The sequence below is a fragment of the Urocitellus parryii genome, chromosome Y (assembly GCF_045843805.1).
Source record: "Urocitellus parryii isolate mUroPar1 chromosome Y, mUroPar1.hap1, whole genome shotgun sequence".
NCBI lineage: Eukaryota > Metazoa > Chordata > Mammalia > Rodentia > Sciuridae > Urocitellus > Urocitellus parryii.
In genome coordinates this window covers 27,135,520-27,151,672 of record NC_135548.1, presented here as the reverse complement: position 1 = coordinate 27,151,672, position 16,153 = coordinate 27,135,520, and the positions used below count along the sequence as shown (strand labels likewise).

General features: G+C 34.1%; 1 pseudogene; it reads left to right on the top strand.

Annotated features, from left to right (window-relative positions):
* Positions 1-807: 807 nt before the first annotated feature.
* LOC144251103 (mitogen-activated protein kinase kinase kinase 8 pseudogene) lies at positions 808-2,280 on the top strand (annotated as a pseudogene).
* Positions 2,281-16,153: the final 13,873 nt, after the last annotated feature.

Below are 16,153 nucleotides of genomic sequence, written 5' to 3'. Positions count from 1 at the left end.
ACAACAGTTTTTAAGATCGAAAGACACCATATTTATCCAAAATTGATCTCAGCCAGTAAGCCCACTGAATCAAAAGTTCAGAGTAACATTGAGTACATTGTCCTTGCTCTGTGCAGTAGTATCTTTTTAGATTATTTTAATAAACATAAATAAACATAAATATACATTTTCTCTTTTCCTTTCTGGTGGTTTATTAAATTGTACCAATTCCAGCAGTAGGGAGCTTTATGATTGCCTGAGCCATTACTTCTATCACAGTGCATTGTGACCTGTTATGATCTTTGTTAGTCTAAGACAAATTTAATCTGAGGTCAGACTACTAACAACTATTGTTTTCATTTCTGAGAAGATGAGAACATGTCAGAAAATAATATTATCGGGGTGTGGGGGGGGGCGGTGAGCGGACGGAATTTCCCAGCGCGGGGGCTCAGGCTTCCACGGCAAACGGGCAGTCTCTTTCTGTTTACGGAGAGAAAGGGGAAATGGAAAAGGCAGGGAGGCGGCGGCTGGCGTCCGCTGCGCCGCCCCTGGGCTGGCTCAGACGCTGTGAGTCAGGGGCCCACGAGGACGGCCTGAGAGCACGGGCCGCCGGGAATGCACTCGCCGGCACAAGTCTTGAGGACGCGCCATGCTCCGGGGGCCGATCGCCCTGGCTCCCTATCCTGCCGCAAGACCTCGGTGCCCCGGTGTGCCTGGCTCCGGAAGGCCGCCACCAGTTGCGCACCGAGCCTTCGGGGGAACCCGGCTGGAGCGCTGGGCTGGCGGGAGTGCGCGAAGAACGCAGACTCTCCAGATGGCACCACAGTAATGGAGTACATGAGCACTGGAGGTGACAATAAAGAAGAAATTGATTTACTAATTAAACATTTAAATGTATCGGATGTAATAGACATCATGGAAAATCTTTATACAAGTGAAGAGCCAGCGGTTTACAAACCCAGTCTAAGGACCATGTGTCAAGATAGTAATCAAAACGAAGAGCGTTCGGACTCTCTGCTGCTTAGTGGCCAAGAGGTGCCTTTGTTGTCATCCGTCAGATTTGGAACCGTGGAGGATTTGCTTGCTTTTGCAAACCATATATCAAATACCTCAAAGCATTTTTATGGACATCGACCACAAGAATCTGGAATTTTATTAAATATGGTAATCACTCCCCAGAATGGGCGCTACCAAATAGACTCTGATGTTCTCCTCATCCCTTGGAAGTTGACTTATAGGAACATAGGCTCGGATTTCATTCCTTGGGGGGCTTTTGGAAAAGTGTACTTAGCACAAGATATGAAGACCAAGAAAAGAATGGCATGTAAACTGATCCCCGTAGATCAATTTAAACCATCTGATGTGGAAATCCAGGCCTGCTTCCGGCATGAGAACATCGCTGAATTATATGGTGCTGTCCTTTGGGGCGAAACTGTCCATCTCTTTATGGAAGCAGGCGAGGGTGGGTCTGTTCTGGAAAAATTGGAGAGCTGTGGACCCATGAGAGAATTTGAAATTATTTGGGTGACAAAGCATGTTCTCAAGGGACTTGATTTTCTACACTCAAAGAAAGTGATTCACCATGATATTAAACCTAGCAACATTGTTTTCATGTCCACAAAAGCTGTGTTGGTGGATTTTGGCCTAAGCGTTCAGATGACTGAAGATATCTATTTCCCTAAGGATCTTCGAGGAACAGAGATTTACATGAGTCCAGAAGTGATCCTATGCAGAGGCCATTCCACGAAGGCAGACATCTACAGCCTGGGAGCCACGCTCATCCACATGCAGACAGGCACCCCGCCCTGGGTGAAGCGCTACCCCCGCTCAGCCTATCCCTCTTACCTGTACATAATCCACAAGCAAGCACCTCCTTTGGAAGATATAGCTGATGACTGCAGTCCAGGCATGAGAGAGCTGATAGAAGCCGCCCTGGAGAGGAACCCCAATCACCGTCCAAGAGCAGCAGACCTGCTAAAACATGAAGCCCTGAATCCCCCCAGAGAGGATCAGCCACACTGTCAGAGCCTGGACTCTGCTCTCTTTGAACGAAAGAGACTGTTGAGCAGGAAGGAGCTGGAGCTTCCCGAGAATATTGCTGATTCTTCATGCACAGGAAGCACTGAGGAATCTGAGATGCTCAAGAGACAGCGTTCTCTCTACATAGACCTTGGTGCCCTGGCTGGCTACTTCAATCTTGTTCGGGGCCCACCAACACTGGAATATGGCTGATGGATGGCACTATTTGCTCTCAACTAAAGACAGCCTTTATCTCCTGGACTTTGGATCTGCAGACTCTACAGAGTGGCTCTAGATAGTGAATTATACCCTTTATTAAAAGCTGGCAGTAGGGATTCCAGTGGCATACATATGAATGGGACTCCAAGTGGCCCCTGTGGATTTGATTTGTGAAGCTACTCTGGTATATGCTAGGTCTCAAGGTTCTCATTTCTCATGTGGCAGGAATTAAAGGAAGAAAGGGAAAAGTTGATAGAAGGATCATTTCTGGTGACTGATTTCATTCAGTGTGAAATTTTAAAAATACCAATCACGAGGAGACTAGCCTAAAATTACTATTCTTGTTTCTTATTTAAATGTGGGATCTTCCTTTAACTCAGAATAATTGTGTTGTATATATTGGTGTATATAGTAGGATAATTCTTGGAGCCTTTGTTGGTAGATTCAAGTATCATTTGAATACATTATATTTTGGGTGAATAGAATAACTTGACTATTGAAGCAATAAGCTTAACTAGTGCCTTAAAAATGGCTGTTTACTTAGGAGCCATCAGACAGCAGGCCACTAGTGAGTCTCTTTTATGTTCCTATGGAAACACTTTGTACTGTACATGCTATGCTTAAAGCTTTTGAAACATGATGTTTTGAATGTGGATAAAACTGTGTAAACCACATAATCTCTGTACATCCCAAAGGATGAGAAATGTGACGTTTAAGAAAATGGAAACATTTGTAAATTCTTGGTGATACTACTACTTTTGTAATTCTTCTGAGTATTTTCTTTAAAGCATTTGTATATGAAAATGGCATACTGTGTATGTTTTATATCAAATGCCTTCATGAATTTTTCATATATGTACATATTTGTAGCATTGTAAAGTATGTAAGTATTCCTACTTAAAATATGTTTTTACATTATGCAAAGGAAACCCAACATTTTTGTCCAATGTGACTGGTCAAATCATCTGAATAAATTTAATATTTTGTCTTAATAAAAAAAAAGAAAATAATATTATCAGTCTATTAAGGGACACCTATCTATCTTCAGCAAAATCAAAGAACCTTAGGATAAGACAAGTAAATTTAATTCCACTTACTAAAGGAAAATATGTTTGGGTGTATGTTTGTATCAGACAAAGCAAATGTTTTAAAAGTTTAAAAACATTTTGTGACTTAGAACAATGTATCCTACTATAAGCAAAAAAGAGTTTTGTTTGGTTTGGTTTTGCCTAACATAAGAAATATTCTTCTGGGAAACATGGTATTGGTTATGTTCTTTGTCTGAAAGGCAGGCAGGCCTCCAGGAGAATACAAAAGGTGGCATTTGGCTTGGCAAGTTAAGTTGCCTGTAGTTGTAGATCACAGTCTTTCCTGTGTTCCAGATGAAAGCAAACTGGTATGTTTCACACCGTAACTCATTAGAACTGAAATATTTACCTGGTATATTTACCAGCACATCTTTCTTATAAAACAAGGACTATCCATGGCAAAACAAGTTACCTCAAAACTTCATAGCTTAACAGTAAGTATTCTCTACCTCAGATTCTGTATGTGAGCAATCTGGGAATAGGTTATAGGATCCTTTGCTCTGTGGCCTTCCCCTAGCTGCAATAGGATGGCAGGGGCTGCAGTCAACTCTAGAGTCCCCTGAGACAGGCTCCATTTCTAAATTCCCTAGTGAGGCTCTTGGCATGCTTACATCCTCAGAAGAGTCAGACTGAATCAGGACTCAGATCTTTGCTGGCCATTGACAGGAAGCAACATCAATTCCTTGTCACATCAGATTATCCACAGGATACATGGCAGTCTTCTTTATCAGACTGAGAAAATGAGACGATCTAGATGGAGTATAGACCAGCAATGTGGAAATTATAGTTTTTTTAGAACCTAATCTTGGAAGTAATGTCCCATCACTTTGCTGTACTCTTTTTTCAAAGCAGGTCACTGTCATGAGATTTATCCCACACTGTAGAGGAAGAGATTGTATAAGAATATAGGAGGCAGGGGCTATTGCTATTTTAGAGGATGCCTATTACAGAAAATAAAATTAAGTTACTTGCTAAGATTGAAATTGGAATAAATAGTATTATAGAGTTCGAACATTTAGGTAAGTCATAAACTTATATAAATGTGGACCCAATGTTCACATCAGTGTTTAAAGTTATCCTCATACCTGGTTGGTAAAACTTGTCTGATTAATTCTGCTTCCTCTTAGGCTGGATTTCTTGGCAAACACACCACTGTTTTCTTCCTTTAGATATTTCTTGTCTGTTTTCTGATGTGTTCTTTAATATAACTTTCATATTTCTGAACTGATTCCTGATGTGTTTTCTTTAAAACTGAGTACACAGAGGACTACTTTATTTAATAGTTCCTGTACAACCTGTAACTGTTCTCACCCACATACTGTCTAAACAATAGTTGATGATTCCATTAGATAAGGTATTCAGAAAAGCTATTCTCCACAAAAGTGTCATTTCTTTCATTAAAATTCCTATTTATTGAAAAAATTAGAATGATCTCTCATTGAAATCTGCTTGTCATTTGTCACGTTTAGGCCTAGACCTGAATTTCACTTCAGCATTGTGTAAATATGTTAAATGAGACTCTAGAGATTTAGAAATTCATTCATTCACAATTATCTCCCTAAACAAATATAACCTTTATTAAAATTACCAAATTAAATATGCTATAGAAAATTTAGAAAGTAGAAAGAGCTAGACGTTTTTTAAATTTTATTTTCTTATTCGCTACAAACTCAAAAGAAATGTCTTTCTGACTGACTCTTTTTTGGGGGGAGGGGGTCAGGAATAAAAAATGCATTTATTCCGAAAATTCAAGTTTATTCACTGGATTTTGACTATCTTTTACAGTTGTGTGAGAGGATACAGAGACTTGATTTGAAAAAATCCCTATTTTCCTTTGTAGAATCTTATTTGCCCAAAGAAGCACTTTTATTTTATATGCTGTTTTAATTAAGCATAATGAATTATACATTCATCACCCAGGTTCAGATATGCCCCCAAATGATTATTTCCTTCCATCCCTTTATCCTAGTCTTCTTTTCCCCTATAAGAAATAGAGAACTGAGAAATTAATGAGAGATTTCATTGCGTTTCACCTTGCTGAAGTTGTTGGGAGGTCTCACCTTCCAATCAGGACAAGGTAACCTAAATGCAAAGTACTCCATTCTCACTTGCTGGTACATTAAGCACTCTGATGGTCTCTAACTTCTTACTAATGAATGTTTAATTAGAACATGCACACACGTGCACAAATACTTTAACAATGCAGATCTACCAGTAACACAATTTTTATTTATAGAAACAAAACAAAATTTCAAAGAAATCTCTGCCCTGTCTTTTGCTTTTGTTTTACATAACTTTTATAAGGTAATTTGATATTTCTTTCAAATGCAATTTAAGACAGGGGTAATTTCCCTATAGTAATGAATATGCATTAGCATATACAGTCCTGTTAACAGGTAATAGACTTAAATAGACTTCATAAACTTTACAATTATAAATTTACCATTAAAACATGATGGACCAATAGTCCAGAATCTAACTTATGTCCACACCTTCAGATCAGTAAGTTCCATGAATCTGAATGTGCTTTCTCTGGAGAACTCTATTAAGAGAATCACTAACCATTTATTTACTATCTAATACTTAAACAAAACTTCTCAAAAGCCTATTACTAAGCAGAAAGCATATTTATCATGTCCATATAGACAGTGAAACATAATATGTGGATAGCAGAGAATGTGAAATTTGCTTAGAAAATATCTGTTGTTACACTGAAATTTTATTTACCTGTGGCAAACTATTTTATTTTTTAAATTTTTTTCTGAACTGTTAAAACATGACAAATATTTTGGGAGATAAATATGTTTAACCTGATTTAAACATTATGCATTATTATACATGTTTTGAAACACTGCATGGTACACCACTATCTTGTATAATTCTTGTTTCTGTGTACCAGCTTAAAAAGAAAAGTAAAATTGGAACTGAAAAATTCCAAACAATAGAAGCATTCAAGAGTGGTATAAATACTAGTTTGTATTTTTTACTAAGTTCATTTATTACCAATATTTAGGCCCAATGTGCTTCATCATTTCCTCTAATAATTTCTTAAGCTTTAAGAGTAAGAAACATAGGCCCTTTACCTGTAATAGTTAACCATACTTCTTTCAGGGAATATTTACAATGGGATGTTCTCATACAAAACACAATCTATTTATCAGCTCAGTAAATATTTCATTGACACAATGCTTTAATCTGACATCCAAATTCCAGTTTTGTCATTTGACCCAAAAATGTCCTTTATTTTCCTTCATTACTGAATCCAAATTAGGATCATATATTATATTTAGTTGCCACTTCTTTTTACTTTTAACGTTCTCTTGAGTATTTCCTTAAACTTATAATTTATGAAACAGATATTTTTGAAGAATATTATCCTTTTCTAGATAGAGTGTTTCTCACTTTGTATCCAGTATTTCCTCATGATCAGGCTCAGCTTATGTAGGTAGTATTCTTCTCAGGATATTAACATCCAGAGGCACAATAATATCCACTATCTTTCCCTTGTTTTGTGATACCAATTTTGATAATTCCTTTCATATATATTTACTGAGCATGCCCAAGAAGCCAAGCTATGTTCAAGGTGATAGAAATATACAAAGTCATATGGCTTATTATCTGCTCTAAAGGAAATTATAGCGGGACTCTAAGCAATTTCTAGTGAAGCAATTTGTTAGTATAGTGAAGACTATTTGGAAGAAATAACTGTTTGGATACTATGAGAAGAAGTTGCAATAATACTTAGGATCTAGCAATGTAATATATGTTTATATTACTATAATATATGCTTGTTTCCTGTATACATGAATTTAGACTAATACTTCAACTAAAACATTTTGTCAGAAGGTCTTTCTCAACTTTAAACATAGAGTTCCCTGTTCCATGTTGCATAGACAAATAGATGGATGATGATCCTTATGTTTTACCAATTGTGCTTGCTTATAGTCATGGTGATGTGATTTTAAGAAGAGTTAGTTATTGAATACATATGAGTACACAGAACTACAAGGTCCAGATTTTTACCCCAAATGGGAATATTCTTCCATACTGAGTAAAATATCTTTAATATCCAGTAAATTAGGATTAACTTTCCTTTGGAAGTAAATTCTTCTTTGCCCACATAAAGCACCAAGATACTTGAGCTTAAAATCTAGGCAAAGGGTAACTTTTTAAAGAATCTCATAAGAATATACTTCTAAGAGGTACTATGATATTATAAGGTAAACTGATAATTTGAGAAAAGTATTTTTAGGGCTGGAGTTGACTAAATAACTCCAAACTGGTGAGATTAACTATCTCCATCTGTAGATCTTGAAATGTCTTCCTTGAACATTTCTCTGTTCAGTTTTCATTGCTGATTTGGCTCTTTAAGTTTCCAAGTTGGAAGAATGTTGTGATTGGATCAGCTTTCCCAGTGAGGATGCTGTGTAGGTCCATAATTCCCACAGTTCCACTGGCTTCAAATTTTCAAATCATCCAAGTTAGAAATTTTCCTTGCAACCTGTGCTTTTCTGGAGTCTCATGCAAAGTTCCTTTAGGGAAATGAGGGTTTTACATTCTTCATTATTGTCTAAAAAGGTTTTTTTCCCCCCTGGGCTCAACCTGTGTATCATAGCTTTAGATGATCTTCTGTTCTTAGAATGTTTTAACCTAGATGGTGTCCTCTCATGTACTTCCTTCTTGGAAGAGAACTAAAAAAAAATATCTAAAAATTGTTTCCAATGATAACTTACTTGTCTTTATTGTAGCCACAGTCAAGATCTTTACTTCATGGAGTGGGGCTGTACCTCAGTGGTAGAGTGTGCCAGAAGGGATTTCTTAACATTAAATAGAGATTTGTCTGTTCTCAGTTGGACAGAGAAACAATAAACACATATTGCAGGGCACTGGATTCAATCTTCAGCATACAAAAAGAAAAAAAGTACTTTGCTTCATACTACATGATATTATCTTTTCTTATTTCAAATGAAATATGCCATATTGACCTGTTAGGTAATCCATTATCTACTTCTCATACCATTATATTCGGCTGATATAGACATGAAGACTTTATTATGCAGAGTTGTTTGACTACTACACACAGTCTATGCCCATTCTCTAGAACAGCACCAGCTGCTTGTGAAGAAAGTATACAAAAAGGATTTAGGGTTTACTCCTTTCTCACTTTGAACCAACTCTGTGGACTTCAAGTTTCCCAGCTGTAACTGTGAATTTAAAAAAAAAAAAAAGAAAAAGAAAAACATGTCATAACTTTTTCAGTTTTTACTTTTTAATTATATTTTAACACAACCTTGAACATATTAGTACTCTGGCATCTGGCAGTGACTTGAACTTTATTATCTGCATTTCATGAGAAGAAATGATGTTTACTCAATATCCTTTTATAAATGGGTTTGTGTTCAACATTAATCTCTCTTAAAATATTTCTCATGTTCAATGTAGACTTTGTGTCTCTGCTTCTTTGCTTTAGCAGTAGCAGAATGTTCTTACTCTAAATATAAAATTTAAAAAAAAGCAAGAAACAATATTTTCTTTAATTAGCTTCTTCCTTTGGGGGTTTTAGAAGAGGGGTTATGACTTGACAAAGATCCTTCCCATCTGTTCCTGTTTGTTTGCTTTTATTTTGACTTCCTTTCGTTATCTTATCAAATACCACATGAATCATTAACATTTGTTTTCATCACTTGTTTTGATTTCCTTTACTTCACATGATTAAGACATTATGTTGAAAGAGGTGCAGGGCTACCATATTTTATATTAACCTCATATTCTTTAAGTAAATATTAAACTTTCAAGATAACTGATCTTATATGTTTGCCTCCTGCTGTTTTAATATTTTCCTCAGCTCTAGAGTAGTGAGGCATGTACCTGTGCTACTGTTTTGTGAAAGCAGCAATTTTCATTAAATTTTAGGTGTTCTGGATATAATTTTTGAACAAATGTATTCCATTTTTAATAAGGCTACTTTCCAGCAGGAAATGCAATTTATTGAGGCTTTTTTGCAAAAGACATGTAAGAGATCTTTATAGATGTTCATGAGAATGTTCTAGTGAAAATTTAAAAATACACCCATCTGTATTTTGTGATACTTTTCATTGTAACAATCTTTTCTTAATGACATCATTTTTACACAGTGATTAATTGGATTCTGTTGTCACCCAACAAAGAAATTTAAAACTGTTCCAACTTTTAGGTTATCTTCAAATATAGAATCTTATTATATAATGTGGTTATCCAAAAAACTTCATTAGTTCTTAAAATACAAGATTTATTCAGTATTCTAATTTTTATATATAGAAAGTGATAAATTATTTGTCTCTCTCTCTCTCTCTCTCTCTCTCTCTCTCTCTATATATATATATATATATATATATATATATATATATATATATATATGACACTACCAATAACTACATATAATACCTGCTAAAACATTAAACCATAACATGAAATTTATTAAGTGAACAAAAATTCTAGCTCTCATTTCTCCCTCCTCAGCCACAGCAAATAAATAACAGAGATTCTATATGCTTACTGGGTCTGATTCAATGGTTTCAACTTTAATATTAGAACCTGAGATCCAGTTTTACAAAGGATTTAAGATTTTTTTCCTTCAATTCCTTATCTGTGGTTACCTCTCTGCATAGTAACAAAAAAAAAATCATACCTATGATAAACTATCAGTGATTTAGATACTTTCTTATATGCTAAATTATAGCTGTAAGCATTAAATCACAATGAACTTTGAGACTATTAGGAATTTGTAATTTAAATAGTTTCACTCAACCCCTACTCCCAAATGCTTTTAATTAGAACAGACTTTTTAATTAAGTACTCCCATGCACTAAGTTTAGCTTGATGATTTTCCTGTCATATCAACATCCCATACAAAAGAAAATAATCTTCATGTCAAAGTAAGGTACTTTTTCTGAAACCAGGCTATAAGAATTCTGTTTTTTATTTCCATCTGTCAGTTGAGGCAGGGGAGACTAAAAGGAAGGCCCTGGCCCTGGAAGCACAGCAGATATGCAAGGTGGTGACTGCAAGTCAGAGGTACTTTTATTTCCTCCAGTTACTTAGTAGAGGAAAAATGATGTAAGGGAACACATACAAAAATTGTATTCATACAAATAGTAAATCACTGCAGTTCCATTTTGTTGCTCTCTGAAAATGTGCCCTATTCAGTTGTTTCTGCAAAAAAAATCACTAAGAATACCTACTTTGTTCATTTGTTGGATATTTTGGAGTTGAAATGTAAAATATTTTGAGTTCAATAGTACTCAGAAAATATTATCTATGCTGGTATTAATCATTATTACCATTATCACCAAATTGCTGGATATTAAAGTAAAACTGTTATTTGGATATCAAGCAGCAATTATTTGGAAAGTCCAACTCAGCATCAAAAAGAAACAGGAAAAATATTCTTCTGTGGACAACACATGCAAAAATACATCAAGACTCTGTAGGGAATGGGAGGAGAGTAGGAAGGTATGAGACTGTCTAGTTAGGAGTTAAGCATGATTCACAATGGGCAGCTCTTAAAACAAAACTTAGGAATAAGCCCTCTGAGTCTCCAAAATCAAATAGAACACCTCTGAAATATGAGACCTCAGATATGGAAACACTAGAGATTCCAATAATCTCTGTTCTGTGGGTTGTTTTCACTGGGTCCTCTATGGGCCCACGGCTTTTTTTTTTTTTTTTTTTCCGTTGAAAGAGTCAGGAGAGAAGGGAATATTGGAACCATTATTATATAGCATACAAAACATGGCATAGTTTGATTTACGAACCCATATATTATGGCCTTCCTATCACTCTTGTCATTTCACTTTTATTTAGGTGGTTTGTTATCAGAGGATGAATTAGAATAGCCCCATAGCTCAGAGACCTGTTGTAAGCTCTCTGGGTATGTCCATATGGGGATATTTACTATGAACTGTCGGGCCAACAACTTCTCTGAAATAATATAAAACTAGTTAAAAATTTTTATTCCAACAGACTTTTAATTATCCAGAAGGAAATTTCAATGACAAAATTGTAAAGTAGGAAGGTTTTTAAAGGTAAGTTCTATAAATGGAAGTAGAGAGACTGTCTGTCTTCTGGAGTCTATCTATGCCTGATCTCTTTCTGGTTTTAGTTGACTATAAATATCAGAGGATCTCTGATATTTAATATTTAGTCATAGAAAGGCCCTAATTGTTGTAGGTGGGAACCATTTCACGAATGACATCTTTAATGCTTGATGCATATGTCCATTTGTTAGAAATATATCAATCAAAAATTTCAAAGATGATATTTTAAAATTGGAATTATAGTAGGTTAGATACTAAGCACATAACTATAATGTATATAATTTTTATTTCATATATGACCCATGGTTAAAGAAGCTTACAAAATTGTTGTTTTTATTTATTTTTCTTTGTTCTTATTTTAAATTTGTTATTGTTAGATATGCCTGAAAGTGAGTGCATTTTGTCATTTCATACATACATGGAGTATAACTTATCCTAATTAGGTTCTCACTCTTGTGGTTGTATATAATGTAGTTTCATTGGCTGTGTATTCATATGTGAACATCGGAAATTTACATCAGATTCATTCTGCTGTCTTTTCTAATCCCAATCCTGTCCCTGTTCCCTTCCGTTCATTCTCCTTTGTCTAATCCAATGAACTGCTATTCCCACTCCCCACCACCTTATTCTGTGTTAGCATCCTCATATCAGAGAGAACATTCGGCCTTTGTTTGGGGGGATTGGCTAATTTCACTTAGCATGATTGTCTCCAGCTCTGTCCATTTACTAGCAAAATGCCATAACAAAATAATTATCTTGTTTTTAAAATCAACGGAGTTTTATTTTAGATAAACTTTAAAATATATAACATGCTAATGATTTTTATCCGATAGGCATATTAATTTTTCTCTTCAAAAGTTTAATGGTTTAAAGCCACATGAAAACTTTTAAGGCAAACATCATTCTAACAGCTCATTCTAATATTGGCAAAAAAAAAAAAAAAAAAAAAAAAAAAAAAAAAAAAAAAAAAAAAACAGAGATAGCTGCTGCTTTCATGGATCTGACTATGTAGCAGGCTCGAGTTATTAGAGTACATTGTACTGGAAAATAAATAGCAAAGCTCTAGAGAATGTTAGTAGGTAGGAGCAGAAGCATAAGTCCAGAGCTAGGAGTACCTATCTTCCAGACTTCCAGAAGAAAAAAAGAGGCTTAATATTTCAACATAGTATGGAGCTTGTGGGCCATAGAATAGAGAGAAGGGCCAGGGTCCCTGAAAATAAGAAATGGTAGCAGATGAAGATTAGGGAGAAAAACCCTATCAATTTATGTTCCATCTTGTATGCCATAGTGTAGAATTTGGCTGGTAATGTGAATGTGGGCATTTTAAATAATTATTCATATTGATTAAATTATTTTTAAGTATATATACTCTTTGCTCATGAATTCTTTCCCCTTCTATACTATAGAGGGCACAAAATATTAGAAAAATATTTTCCAATACTTTAATTTTTCTTCAGTAGGCAGATGTTTGAGAGATTCATACTGAACACCAAAACATTATTTTTGAGCAAATGATTATTACTTTTTTGAGCAAATAGTTGGCAAAAGACCTCAATTAATGGAATTTGAATTTGAGAGAAGTTTTATTTTCTATGTAGTCATTAGAAAATTGTGTATGTTTAAAAAATGAGAATAGGATTGATATTCTCAGTATAACTGAATCCATGGGAAAATAAAACAGTTGAAAGGAGAACTGAGAAGGAATAAATTATGAAACTCAATATTAGAAAGTTCTGGTAAAATTATCAACACTTCACTGTTTTAGTTACTTCTAAAATATCTATTACTACATTGTTTTAAAAAACACATTGCTGTATTTAGCAGATATCATTAGAATCAAAATTATCTTTAAAAGTCCAATTTCATGCAGGTGCTATTAAGTCTATGAAAGACTAAAATTTTTAGTTTATTTATATAATGTAAATTTTATTGGGTTTATCTATAGAGTCAGAAGTTAAAACTCTACTAAGCTGAAACTACAAATAATTATATGTTAAAACACTTACATAAGTGAAAAAATCATAGTTTTGTACCACAGGTGGGTGCAGTCAAACAGAATAAGCAAACAGAATAAATGAGTCCACATTCCATGCAAAAATCCTGAATTCTTCCCAGCATTTAAGTGTAGTACTGTCATCTCCACACTCAGAAATTTTCATCAAAATTATGTAAACTACAGTATTGATATTTTATTGATGCTTGATTTATAAAATTTCTATCTTTAATATCACAATGGCTACTGCTAAACTATAGTAATATTTAGCATCAATGAGAGACTATTGTTGTGGGACAGAGGAAATAAATACTTTTAGGCCACATATCTAGGCAGGTTATTCAGCACAATTTGTAGTTCTCCTAAGTCACTCTTCAAAATTAGGAGTGCAGTTGCATGAATAATACATTTTCATTTGTGAATATTAGATTATATCTTACATCCAAAATTGTATGCTATTTTGAGTGAATAGATTTTCATTGTGATTATGTGTTTGAATTATTAAGAACCCTGACATAAGATTGCTGAACTGGGAAACTGAGATATTTAATTGTTACCATTATTCTTAAATTTGAAGGAGATTAATTTTAGAGAGGCAACTAATATTTAACACAACATATTAGAAAGTAGTTAATTGAAGTCTAATCTCATAGACATTCCTGTAAAGGAAAACAGTAAAGTTTGGATGTTAACAATATAATAAATTATATAATACATACATATTTGGGTGGATATATTTATGTATTTTATGTGAACTACTTGAGAACTCTAATTTATTCATTTAACACATAGTTACTGAATGTGTCTGGGATATATCAATGACCAAAACAGAGTTCCATTTCAATCTGGAGGTAACATTTCAACTATGAAAATTAGGCTAAGATAAAATAAGAGAGAGGAATTCAGAATTTGGGCACATCAGTATTTCCATGAAGTAGAAAATAAGTTACCATTAATGGTTATAAGCTCATTATTACTTACTTTATCTACTGTAGGTAAGATAAAAGCACTTGATCAGTTTTATGTGAAAGGTGAGATCTGTAAACATTTAGATTATCTTTTATATTTCTTGAAACTACTGTTCAGTTATTTCCATTTCCTTATACTTCAATTGCTGAAACAGACATTTCGCAAACATGCATACGGTAGTATACATTTTTTTAGTTTGGAAAACTTTGCTTTTCTGATCCTTTTACCCTCTACTTCAGGTTTTAAAATCGAAATTCAGACATATCTTAAACAAATGTATTTAAACTTTAGGCCAACTACAAAGTGGACAGTTTCGAGGGTGTTATGTTTGAGGAATAGCCTTATGTTTTGTTTTGTTCCTCCATTGGATTTCATTTTCCCGTTTCTTACTCCTGCTTCATTCAAATACATTATTCAGTGTGTAGAAAATTTGATTTCTTCTTATTTTTCACCCAAATGTGTTTTGTCATTGGCAAAAGTTAAATAATATATTTACACTTTAAGGTTTAATTGTTGTGTTAATCTCATTTCAGGGGGGAAAGGTTATAGTCCATTGATAGTAATGAAATAACCTTGGTGGCTCTCATATAAATAGCAACAAATGTGCACAATAGTTACATTACATGGCATATTTAACAACATTGCTAAAGAGTAAGAGGGTACTCAGTCTTTCGTGATGCAGATACACCTGAGTGCATTCAGAGAAAATTTGGTTCTGCAAGCTTGAAGGCAGTAATTATCATTCAGGAGAAATAAACTAACTTTGCATATCAGTGAAATACACACACATTCTCTTATCTATTTTCTGAGTGTTCTGGAATTGATATCAAGAAAGCAAATATATATTTATGAGAAGTAAAAATGCTGTATTCTTCTTGATCATATAAACTTAATGTAATTATGAAATTAACTTTGAGAATATATGAAAACTCTTACTTCCTAAGGTAAGTGAAGGTAAAAGAAAAATCACAAATTTTATATCAGGCTATGTAGTTTTCATATCCACATTTGTTCCCTAAATGCTATGTCATTAATTGTTTTTTATTATTTATTTTTATATGGAAGACTGTATTTGAAAACTACTGTCATGTACTGAATCTTCACTGTTGAAGAATTCCTTGTTATAGTAAATAACTTTGCCGTCAGACATTCGTCATTGGAAAGTTCAGAAAAAAATAAAGTCCTTTTAAGGGAACTTCCTCAATTTTGTGTATTAATGTTCTTTAACATTTAAGTATTCTACAAAACCCAGTTTTCTCCATTGATTTTCACGTGTGGTTCATACCAGAGACTTGAGAATGTTTGTAAATGTACAAGTATCAATCTTCTTACAGTGAATAACTGCAACTTTGCTGCTGGACACTGGTATACAAGAATTAAAGGCAGGTCTGAATAAGACCTAGCTTTTTTTTTCTTTTTTTTTAATAGAATGAACCATTTTCCTCTTCTGAAAATTCTGTACCTGAGCACATCAAAAGACTCTTGTAGCAATGGTCACCCAGACTTACAGAATTATGTCCCCCCCAAAACCAGCAAGAACACATGGAAATGAACTTGTAAGGGGCCTAGAGGATTCTGGAAAAAAAAAAAAAACTAATATTCTGTTACATCTCTAATTGTGGGTTTTCTCCTGAAGATTTTTTTTTCCGTATACTTTCCAAAAGACCAACAAATGGATGTTGACAACAACCCAATAAATAACATTTTGCATATCTGAAAAGAAGCATTAAAAATAAACCAAAAGGTTTCACTGAAGGTCTCTTTTTCTTAAAAATAAAAAACAAGAAATATATATATATATATATATATAT